General features: G+C 38.8%; 1 protein-coding gene across 1 annotated transcript in view; it reads left to right on the forward strand.

Moving 5' to 3' along the window:
* Positions 1-647: 647 nt before the first annotated feature.
* elmo1 (engulfment and cell motility 1 (ced-12 homolog, C. elegans)) overlaps positions 648-12,500 on the forward strand; it is a 94,107-nt gene continuing 82,254 nt past the window's right edge. Inside the window, exon 1 of the mRNA XM_056257654.1 lies at positions 648-783. The gene's annotated coding sequence lies outside the window, so the exon portion shown is untranslated. The remainder of the gene's footprint in view (positions 784-12,500) is intronic.

Here is a 12,500-nt window from a genome sequence, read left to right on the forward strand (position 1 = left end):
TTTGCATAATGGTTTTTATAGAGAGAAAAACTAAAGGTGACATCACCTCTGCTGTCATGGACTGAAGCACGGTGATATTGCATGACTGGATTTTGCTTTACATAATCTTTTACATCATGTGCGTTTCTTAACAGAATTCTAGACATTCTTTAAAGGCTTTTAAAGAATTACATCCTCTCTCTAATCACCAAAATGGAGTAGGCAAATGATGTCAGCATGGGACGGTTAATACATCACCTTGTGTGGGACAGACAGATAATCTATCGCCTGTGTGTGTGGACATTGTGAGGACAGACATCTGATGGACAGATATTTACTAAATGCCAACTATGTCCTGAAGACAAATGGCCAGGCAATGATGTTCTGTTTTAATCATATTTTCTTATATAGACCATTTATTCAAGCTTTTAAAATAAGGACATGTTTAGCTTTTAATGGAAGTCTCTATGTCTTACTATACTATGCACTTAAATCATGCCGAAAACTATTTTATATAAAGAAGCAAAAGCAGACATCACAATCAATAGCCTACTAGACTAGATTGAAAAAGTACACTGATGCGCTTTTATCGGTCTATTGAATGATCAGGACTCACTGTGCTGTTATTGGTGGATGACTGAAACAGCGGAGCCAATCAGCAGCCGGGAGGAGGAGGAAAGAGGAAGTGAAAACAACATCAGCACTATCATTCTAGTGCGCTAGAGAAAGGGAGGGAGCGCTCGACTGCAACAAACTCCCAAACATCAATCCCTGGAAGGAGGAAAAGTCGCCTCACCGCTTCAGGTTTGTACGTTTTATTACGCATTGTCCATTCCTCTGTTATCGGTGTGACCACAGGCCACTTTGTGCTGTTTCATGCTTGCTGGTTGAAGTTTAAGCGCTGTAGTGTGCAGTTGTGAGACATTCGTGATTCGAGAATAGCCCCTCTATTGAGCGCGAACAGACAGATAGCAACGGGTGGAGAGTTTGACAGAGCTCAGTGCATGACTGACTGTGCTTTACTTCATGCGTGCTTTATTCCACACACGCATTTAAACATGGACATGGTGTCAAAAGAGTGTTTCAAACACCAGTGGTTGTATTTTTACGATTGATACAGTTTATGTCGACAAGGTGCATTAGAGAGTTCTGCACAATGACAGCGACTTCTCGTCTCTTTAGGGAAGACCAGCAATATAGACAAGCACAAGCTTTAATGTTCTTTGAAACTTATTTTATTTATTTAATGGAAGCTCCTCATGGACTTTGGAATGATACTTTGCTTGGCTTTGTATTTCACGCGATTGTGAGTAAAATACATGTCCAGTTAAAGGGACAGATCACCCAATTCCGTCATCGTGTACTCTATGGCGTTATTATAATGCACATTACTCGCCCTAATGTCGTTACAAACCCATATGAGATTCTTTCCTCAGTTGAACACAAAAAGAGATGTGAGACAGAGGGAAAGTCTCAGTCACCGTTTAACTTACTTACATTGTAGGCAAAAAAGATGCAATGCAAGTGAATGGTGACTGAAGCTTGACAGTTTGTCTTTTGCCTAACATCTCCTTTTGTGTTCCACTAACGTGAGTAAACGATGACAGATTTTACATTTTTGAATGAACGGTCCCTTTAAAATGTAAATGAAAGGAAGTTGTGTGGCCTTTGTATTACTAAGATGACTCATACAAAAATTGACAAAGAAAACCTATCAAACAAAAACACTGGCCGACAGCAATACACAAACATGAAAAAAACGGAGATTAAAATATGAAGCAGTTTATTCATATATTTCATATTTGTTTTTATGCATTTTTGATATTTTGTGCTTTAGTCAGCATTACCGAGGTAAAATCATGCAGTAACTTCTGAATGTAGTTATGCCCACATTTGCTTGTTTCAAACATTCATATAATATTCCCATATTTATCTTCTTCAAATTAAAGTAGTACTCAGAATCTTAATTATGTTATAATGATTTCAGGATGGTGCTTTTAAAAAAAATTTTTTATCATTGTTGCAGTCCTAAATTATACTTTTAATCTACCAACAACTCTTTACACACTGTCACATATTGTATTTATATATTGTGGTTTACTCTGAAGAGCTTTGGAAGCGTGTACAAAATTGAGGAAGAAATGAGATCTGTAGTAGAGACTTCCATGCCCTCTAGGAAGTAAATAGTTCCTTGCTTTTCATTTGAAAAACCATCAACAGCTCAAACAAAGTCTTCATCCTTTTTATGCATAGATTTCCTTGACTTTGTAGTTGAGGGTATTTCTGATGCATGCAGAGTCTTGTGGAGTCCAGATGAGGATGTGTTTTGTTGCAGTGGCAGTCTTTATCCTCATGTCGTTGAGTCACTTTTGTGTCTTAAGGGAAGTGTGTGCTCAGCGTCTTGCCCCATTGGTCCTTTAGATCACATGCATGCGCTCTTGGTCTTCAAACGTAAGCATGTTCAGTGTACGTTATGTGGCATGTAGTGTGTTTTCTGGGTCAGAAATAATTGAGTCACATCACAACATTTAATGTCAAATGCATCTTTTTGGTTGTAGACATGATTCTGTCTGTTGGGTGCCACTGTGTAGATGTTATTTGTTTGTTATACACTCTTAAAATAACCTCCATGGAACCTTTAAATTCAATTGCACAAAATGTTCTTTACAGTGGAAAAAGGTTCTTTTTAGATAATTAGATTATTAAAATGTTCTTTGTTCGTTGAAATATTTTTTGGGGAAACTCTTCAATGCCATTGAACAATTGTTTCTAAGAGTGTAGAGTAAGTGAGAAATAGGACAGCATTTTCAGTGAGTAGAGCGTGAAAGGAGAAGTGTTGCGAGCCGGACTCGAACCCACAGAGCCCAAATGAGCACCATGGTGCAATGTGTCAGAGCTTGTACTGCTAGGCCTTAGCAGTTTGATGAATGTGTGCAATGCCTTCAAGTACTTATCCTGTTTAAAATGTCTGCGACAAACTCATGAGGGAAAGCATCTTAAGTCACGTAAGAAATGCTTTTCTGCTTTTCATTGTTCTCAGTTCTGGGTTGGATTCAGGGGGGGTTATCATTGTCTCTGTGTGCGGTAGAGGCAGTAACTAAGATCAGATGAGTTTTCTAAGAGAGTCAGAAGTTTACGGAGTCACTGTGAGAGCAGGCTTATTGAAATTCTGCACATGTGCGGCATGTATATATAAATGACTTTCTGCAGTTTCTCAGTCTCTCACATCTGAGTGCAACCTTGCAATGAGTTCTTGACTGCAAGTGATTCTCTCCCTCACACTATTATTATCTGTTCCTTGTCTAATGTGCTCATCTCTGTCTTCTCTTATCTTCCTAACCACCAAAATAAGCTATAGAAGTTTTGGCTTTGTCTTATTTTGGTGGCAAACATCTCTTCTTCCAGCCGAGTGCATCTCCTGTGTGGTAATATAGAGAAACTATTGTACCTACCCATGCAAATTTGTAAAAGCCAATTGTATTAGAGGTTGTTTCGTGTAAATTGTGTCATTTTGACTGAAAAAAAAAACTACCTGGCGCCTCATTTATAAAATGCACGTATGGTTGGATTTGATCCTACATTTCATGGATTTTATCCTACATCAAAAGTAAGGAATAAAATTTGGGGTTTATAAAGGCAGAAAGTGACATGAAAATGTTCTTATACATATGCCGACTAAAGAGCATGCAGGCAATTTTTTTAATTTAGTAATTCAATTTATTCCAGTAATAATATATACCGTATGTCTTTACTGAGAGCGCGCTTAGATTTCCTTGTCCATTGATGATGAGTGCGGTACTTCTGTATCATAAAGTGCTTTTACACATTGCCCTTGACTTTATAAGATGAAATGATATATATACGGACATTTATAAATCGCTCAAAGTAAAATATCAGTATATGCACGTCTTTATAAATAAGGCCCCTGATCTATTGCATTTATCTGTAAAGGATGCTAATAGGAATTAGTTAAAAACTAGTTTGGAAACAATCGTTATTTTTGCAATTTCAAGTGCAGAAATCACACAATTCAGTTTAAAACAAAGCTTGAGTTTTGCGGCTTTTAGTCCATGTCTGTTAGCTTTATTCGCTAGTGTAAATGTTGCCAAAATAATTTCTTAGCAGATACACACACTACCATTCAAAGGTTTGGGGTCAGTGCGACTTTTACAAGTTTTTGAGAGAATTCTTTTTTTGTTCACAAAGGCTGTATTTAGGCTATTTGATGAAAAATACAGTAAAAACTGTAATATTGTGAAATATTTTTCTAAAAAGTATTTTTCTAGTTCAATATATTTAAAAATGTAGTTTACTTTTTTCAGTATTCTTTCATGAAAATAAATAAATCAGTCCATTTATGGACTCTAAGGTCTGGTTTCACAGACAGGGCTTAGATTAAGCCAGGGTTATGCCTTGTTTCAATTAGGACATTTAAGTAGCCTATCTTTTATAAAATAGCCTTAGAAAAAAGCATTACTGGTGTGACCAAACAGCTCAAACATGCATTTTAGTCTTGGACTATAGGCTTAAACCTTGTTTGTGAAACCGGGGGAATACTTTTGAACGGTAGACATTTAAAATTCTCTTATGAGTATTTCTCTTTCTGGAAAAATCTTGCTCTTGCACTTACATATAGTACAGTATACACATTTTTGTCTAATAAAATCCTTTCTGGAATGAGACTGTCCCTCCTGCTAACACCAGCTGCCTGTTGTTACTGTTCCTTATGGCAGCAGATATCATCTGATGGGTATGAACACCCCGTTTGCCCCCAGCATTGCCTGCCTAGATCAATTTCCTGCTTTAGTAGATAATGTAGCAAGCGGTGCATTTAATTATTGCTTCTGGCATTACATTAATTACAGAAGCAGACAGGTTTAAATGAAGGTGTTAAAGTCGCATAATACGTGTCGGTGGAAGTGTAAAGAGAATCTGTGATGCTGTCATAGCTTTTTGGGTTGATACTTCCTTGCTTTGGATAAAACCAGTGGATGTGAGAGTGAAACAAGGTGATTAGAAATATTTTTTAGACTATTTACTGTAAAAATGGATCTAGTCCAGTCCCTTGTCTGGACGTCCTCCGTGACTGGGTTGGGTCGGCGTCATCTCTAGACTGTGCCAGAAGCTTTTCCTCGCACCTGTGCTCTTGAGAAGCCAGTGATCCTGTGGCGCCGCTTGTATGTACTAACATTCGGTTGAACTGGCCCTGCTGGTACTGATTTGGCACAGTCCGTCGTCTCTGAGCGGGCACAGATAGTCTTTGTGAGCCTCGGGTCATCGCAGCTGCACTGCGCTCGTGATCGGTCCAGCTGTGTGCTCCAGCTGTGCACTTGCAGTAAAAATGTTCTCTCTTGGAAAGCCGTGTGGCGGCTCACTCTCTATCCCTCTGGCGAGCGTTTCAAACTGCATCACGGTGTTATCGTCACTTAGCCAAGACTTACTCCATTAAAAGAGCAAGAGGTTGGGATGACAATATTAATAACAGTGTTGATGTGTAGGGATCAACACAAATCCAGCTTTGATCCTCTCCACGTGGATCATGCGGCTTTAAAGTTGAGCACTAATGGCCCGCATCTTGATCTACTTTGCCAGGACTTCATCCTGGGTTAAGATTTGTCTTGTTGCTGTTGTGAGCTGTTGGATTTGCTGTGTTTGCTATAGCACTGATTCACTGGCTCTCTGTAAACACACAGACCTGAAGGATCATCCATGGAGTTTTGCTTCATGTCAGCTCATGGGGATTCTGGGATCAAATAGGCAAGTGCAAATTCATGATTTTAAAGTCAATTAGTTTGCTAACTGGCATTGAGATGAGTGAGAATGGGATGATGATAACTTTTTGTTTTTTGTTTATTCAAAAATATATTAAAAGTACCATTCATACATGCCATACAATGACTTACATTTCTTTTATGATCAACATGTTTTTAATGTCTGAATTAAAAATCATTTAGATATTTTGAAACAGTTGTAGACACTGCCTTTAAACTTTTTATTCGTTATTAATTATGTGACAATTTTATGTGAAAATGTGGTGCAACTCCCCAAAACCTTAATGATATTTACAGTATAAATTAACTCTTTCCCCGTCAGCGATATATATAAAAAAAGTTAAAGAAAATGGCATAATTTGATAATTTTTTTCACCAAATGTCATGGCCCCCAGAATATTTTGTTATGAATATCTGAACAGGCAATATATCAAAAGAATGAAAAGAATCACACCTGAATCGGGTAAGTTTAATAAAAAAGCAACATTTTGAGCAAAAAGCTGAGAATCACATTTTTGTAAAAAAACTACATCCAGATCGGATTCAGAATGATGATCAAAACATAAATGGAGTAAATCAAGTTCATCAACACCCCAAAAAGCTTCACAGTCCTATAGCTCGTCCTGGGTCGACTCAACATTTTATTTGGTAACATTAGGCAGTTTTGATTTATATGCTGTTTAATGTTAATGTTTGCGTTATTCTACATATAAAATAACGCAACCGTCAACATTAAACCACATATAAATATGCATATTATTACACATAAGATTGCTTGTTCCTGCATTTTTTTCGCATGTGTTTTAATCAGGTGATTAAGTACTCCTTCAGAAGATGTGTCATAGCGCCTCCTACTGTATAATAGAGACAATACGGAAAGCAGGAAATTTCCTTCAATAGCGGGGAAGCGTTTTCTCACAAATGACGGAAATTTTCGTCAACGGTGGGGAGGTAGGCTAACTGTTGGTTAATAAAATGGGTAAAAAATAACTTTTACCTTGAAACATATATTTAAAGTTGTAAAGATAAGGTTATAACTTACTTTACTTTTTACTATACACCACATACAAAAACTGAGAATCAGGATTTGTTTGTTTCAAACATTTCATGTTTCACCCACGATTCTGAACAGAGAACTAAACAAAATAACATGTAATATATAAAAAATGGTTGACAGGACTGGTCCATTACATTGAAATGTCATGAAAATATTCAAAAAGTTTTTTCTGAATGTGTATGAAACCACCATGAAAACAATACATTGACATTGACCCTCTAAGGAACGCATGCATTAATATGCTTCCTTTTCTATGCAGTATAAATCAATTTGGACAAATCTGTCTGCCAGATATGTAAATGTTGGACATATGGATAAGAGGGAGAGGAAGTGGAAGTGAAAGTCTGGACAGGATGCTAAAGCATTGCACTATTGTCATGAAAGCTCGAGGTTTCTTTGTCTTTCTGTCTGTCTCTTGTTCTCTCTCAGGTTTAGTGAGGTCTAACAGCAGCGCATGGCATTCCCAGAATGTTTCTTTGCATAAAGAGGAAAACACTGCACCCCCATTTTGCCTTTCTTCCTGTTGATGAGTGTCATTAGACTAATTACATCAAGCCCCAGTAGAGATGTTTGTGTTGGGTGTGTCAGACATGCGCTATATGAGTCTAGTGGATAGACTGTACGTTACTCTTTTATCCTTCACAAGGTTTCATTTAAAGACGGCTGATTCATCATAAAGATTTGCGTTTCGCCAAGAACAGTCTGTGTCTTTTGTGACAGTATCAGGCTGCATTTGGTTGCAATTTGAGTAGGGTGGACATAGACTGAATTTGTCATGGCTGTCTGGCTTTGACTTTAAGCTTTGTGGATAAAGATCTAGGATGCTGTAATGTGTTAGCAAGGATTTTTATTCACTGTTGGAGTGCCTCTCGGAGATGATGAGACCCTTTTACTGTGTGATTGTGAATGTGCAGCAGTAAACAGCGGGTGTCTCTGTGTACACAAATGAAGCTGCTCTTTAGAGTTTGAGCATGCACTGCAGAAATTCAATTGAAGAGTGTACAAATATAGTCAAATTTACATAGCTAGTGTGTTTTTACAGATATACAAGAACCTTTGTTGGTGCACTTTCTGGATTTTCAATTGGTTTGGGGATGATTTCTGTGGTGATACTTTAAATCACTGTAAAGGTGCACTGTAATCCAATGAAACAAAATAACAAACTTTATTCTGCTATTTAGTTAAAAAGAATTACACACTCTTAGGGTGTATTCACATCTGCCTTGTTTGGTTCGATTGAATCGAACTCTAGTTCGTTTCCCCCCTTGGTGCGGACCTTTTGGGCAGGTGTGAATACAGCAATCGAACTCGGGTGCGGACCAAACAACCGAACCGAGACCCAGCTGAAGAGGTGGTCTCGGTACGGTTCCAAACGAACTCTGGTACGGTTCGTTTACGGTGTGAACATGAACCGACCCAATTGCAAGAAAGCACTGCGCCTTTGAGTTAACAGGCTTCCGTAGTCGGAGATTTTGGCATAATGGTTTGTGTTATTGTTGTTCAAGTGCGAAAGAGAATTCCATTCCGGCGCGCTGTCTGGCCACACGATACTGTTGCGCGTCTTTCTGCGCGTCGTGTGTGTGCATCATTGGAATGGAATGAATGTATGAGTGTGTGCATCAGGACATTCACATACAGAGCGTTCTCTTTAGTTTAATCGCCCATAGATGCAAAAAAAAGCTTTTGCAGTTCGTATAATGTAACGATAGTTACAATACAAGGATGACGCTGCGTTAAACTGGACAAACTTAATCGCAAGCGTTAACATTGACAGCACTTGTTAGCAGTATATACAATAAGAATCTCATTATTTGAATGTGTGAACATAGCCCCTCTCTATGAATGAAAACTTTATACCTTATCCGTCTTCTGCGCAGTTTCTTCATATTGCGTTTGTACAGAATAACACAAAATTAGTAAAATAACAAATATTGCAGTACGAAATATCCATGCTGAGCCTTTTTTGCACTTCCTCATTTCCCTACTTGAGAATCCTTGTCCAATGAATGGACGACCTTAGCACACGTGTGGTTTTGTTTACAAATTTTGGTTCACTTGCAAAAAGAGCAGTGTGAAAGCGAACCGTACCAAAAAAAAAAAAAAAAATTATTTGGTCCGGACCAAAGCAAGTGAACTATCGGACTTTCCTGGTGTGAATACACCCTTAGTTTTATTCATCTATTGAATGCCAGTTAATCACAGCATCACTTGTCATCACCCATTGCCCAGCAAACTTAATTTAATTGCCAACCCATTTTATTTTTTTGTTTAATTTAAATTTTTTACTATTATTCAGCATCATTGCTTTTATTTTATTTATTTTATTCAGATAATCACAGGATCATTGATCACCCATTGCCCACCAATTGTAATTAAAATGTAATTTATAATATTGTTGTTGTCGTTGTCAGTTAATTGCAGGATCAAATGCCCACCATTTTTTTATGTTGTCTTTCTTTTCATTTAATTAAAAAATATGAAACTACTACTATTGTTTATTTTATTATACTAATAGTATAAATGTGTTGAATGCTTACGCCTCATTGGTTGACAGAAGTTGACCTTGTTAGGAGTGCTTTTATTCTTAATTGAATGGACCATCAATAACTATGCATCTTGTACTCCAAGAATAATAGCAAAAACAAATAAACTTTTTGTTTTTCATACAGGTTTAGAACAACTTGAGGGTGAGTATTTTTTGGGTGAACTATCCCTTGAGTGTGCACAGAATAATAATATACTGTAACTGTTGTCTAAATGCACTGGAGCTTGAAGTTTAGTGGTTTGCGCCTCTGAATTTACAGCCATACTGATCAAAATCTGAGGCTAGGCAAGAAGATATGCATGCACATTTGCTGAATTTGGCCATACGCTCTCCTCTGCAGGGCCTTAATCTGAAGAGACAAATGGCTGCTCAGGGAGACAGACTGTGAAGATGGACTTTTTTTCTTTTTCTTTTTGAGGTGCTGGAATGTCTCCTCTGAAAACATTGTTGACCTGTGCTACTGTTCTGCTTGGAATGTTCTGCAGGTGGTTTTCTTCACTACTGTTCCGCTGTTTCTTTCTTTTTTTCTCTCTCTCTCACTCTTCTCTGTATATCAATTTGTTTTACTCTCTGTCAGGCTGCTATGAACTCTGGCAGCCGGGGCATCTGTCTACTGACCACCTGCTGTAGACATTATGACAGAGTCTGACCCCTGACAGGCCTGTTTCTGTGAGGCATGTGTGAGAGAAATCTACCTCTGTTCAGTGTCATAATATAATATAATAAATGAGATATTTCATAATTATTGAATCTACTGACAGGCTTAGTTTTATTTCAACAGTAGCATTTTTTGTTGCATTTTGTCCTTGTTTGAATGATTAAAGTTGAGTCATGTTAGTGAAAAAAAAACAAAAAAACACACACAACCAAAAACTGCACATCCGTCTTCAGCGGAGAGGAAGTCTGAGCTAAAGTCAGGTGAGCTGCTTCCTGTGCCGCCTACAGTGCACTCTCATCTATTTCCTGCTCTAACGGACATGTAGAATGTTTTTCCAGAGATGAGTGTTATGTTCTTTCCTGTTTGATGTTTGATCGCATCATAATGACATTCAAGAGGGTTATTACTCTCTCCATGGCCAGAACAGAACTCTGAGAATAACTTTTATCGCTGATGTAATGGATTTAATATGAACAATTGTGTAATAAGAGAATCTTCAGCGTTTTGAGAAGAGTGGCAGTCAGAGGAAGGTCATTTTCTCTATGCATATTACATTTTTTTTGGTTCATCTTAGACAGATAAGTGTCAATAACATGATGCTCTCTTTTTTTTTTTTGTCTGGATGTGGATACATTTTTACAGTGGCTCAGTGGTTCATGTAGATTGTCTACAAACCAGAAGGTTGGTGGTTCAATCCCCAGTTCCACCTGACCAAGTGTCGAGGTGTCCATGAGCAAGACACCTAACCCCAGCTGCTCCCGACAAGCTGGATGGCGCCTTGCATGGCTGACACCGCCGTCGGTGTATGAATGAGTGAGTGAATGGGTGAATGAGAGGCAAAATGTAAAGCGCTTTGGTGGCCATTGGGTCTGTGAAAGCGCTATATAAATGCAGTCCATTTACCATTTACATTTCTCAAAAATAAATCAATGTAATTCATACATACATATTTTTGTATTATTCATGAATACACTTTTTCTATAATAAGCATGTTTGTAGTTTCTACATTTAAAACCACTACAACCACTATTTTTGTTTTAGATCAGGGGTGTCCAAACTCAGTCCTGGAGGGCCACTGTGTTTAGCTCCAACTTGCCCCAACACACCTGCCAGGAAGTTTCTAGTAAGCCTAGTAAGACCTTGATTAGCTGGTTCAGGTGTGTTTAATTGGGGTTGGAGCTAAACTTTGCAGGACAGTGTTGCTCCATGAGCAGGAATAGACACCCCTGTTTTTCTGTTAGTTTATTATATACCCCGTATATAGGATACGGGGTTTATTATATACCCCGTATATAGGAGGCGGGAACCGCCGCATATTAAACATAACTTTTAATCATAAAATAAAAAACCCTTACGGCACACTGCCGTATATAAACATAACAAAACAACAACTTAAAGTGTCCCAGGCTTGGTCCTCTCCTCACCTCCTCTTGTCCTTCCAGGGTTCCTCCGTGGAACTCGAGACCGGTGTGTGGCGCAGGTGTCGCTCATTAACATTCGTCCCACCGGCCTCGCTCCACTCCCATGGCTCTTGGCCCCACCCTGCTTCTCGCCACACACAAAGAGCGATCCCTTTATCTTTTTACCCTTGGTCCCTTGCCTACTGATTCCTAACCTGCACCTGTACTGCTAATGACATTGTAAATTCCACCCATGTGTTTTAAAATAGATTTTCCCTTTTCTTTATCATGGATATTCTTTTTTATCATATTCCCAAACTCAAACAAAAAGGAAAACAAGCCATGCTTATAATAGATCTACATCAATTGAAGGACGTCCTGAGTAATGTAACCACCATGAAGAATAACAGCTCAAAGCAACCCCAATGAATGGGTAGGGTAGGACTGAGGCCCAGAGATGAAAGAACGTGTGGGCACACACACTCGTACACAGACATAATGAAGGCTGGCATTGCGATGGGCGTTCCCAGTGAAGGCGGTTTGACTGAGGAGAAGATCATGAAAATGGACAGTGGAAAGGACTGTGTTTGGTCTTGGTCTGTGATGATGGGGGGATGGTTGGTGAAAGACCAGATACAGCTGGGCGTTAGTGCGGAGCAAGGGACAGCTGGCTTTGTGTATGTGTCTGTGTGTGTGTTAAGCACAGTGTCTCTTTGTTCCCCTCCCCATCCGCCTGGCACCGACCGGATCATTTATGACCACAGCCGTTCATTGGCACCTCAGGTTCAGGAACAGCCTGGCGACTCTACAGAACGGCTGCACGCTACGGGGAAGATGCTTTGAAGGTTAGAAGGCCCAGCAGACAATAATCTATGCCAGCACTCCCACGGCGTGCAGTGTTTCCATAGCACACTATTATTGCCCAAATTACAGTGCTTGGGATAATTATATATATATATATTATAATGCCATTGCTTAGTATGGAAGCTTAATCTTTACTGCCGCTGAATGATAGTTCTTCGGGTTTGAGATCTTTTGAAAATCCAGCCTGTCATGGCTCACTGCAGGTTAAGACATTGCTTTTGACCCT

The sequence above is a fragment of the Rhinichthys klamathensis genome, unplaced genomic scaffold (assembly GCF_029890125.1).
Source record: "Rhinichthys klamathensis goyatoka isolate OS25496 unplaced genomic scaffold, OSU_Roscu_1.1 h1tg000140l_1, whole genome shotgun sequence".
NCBI lineage: Eukaryota > Metazoa > Chordata > Actinopteri > Cypriniformes > Leuciscidae > Rhinichthys > Rhinichthys klamathensis.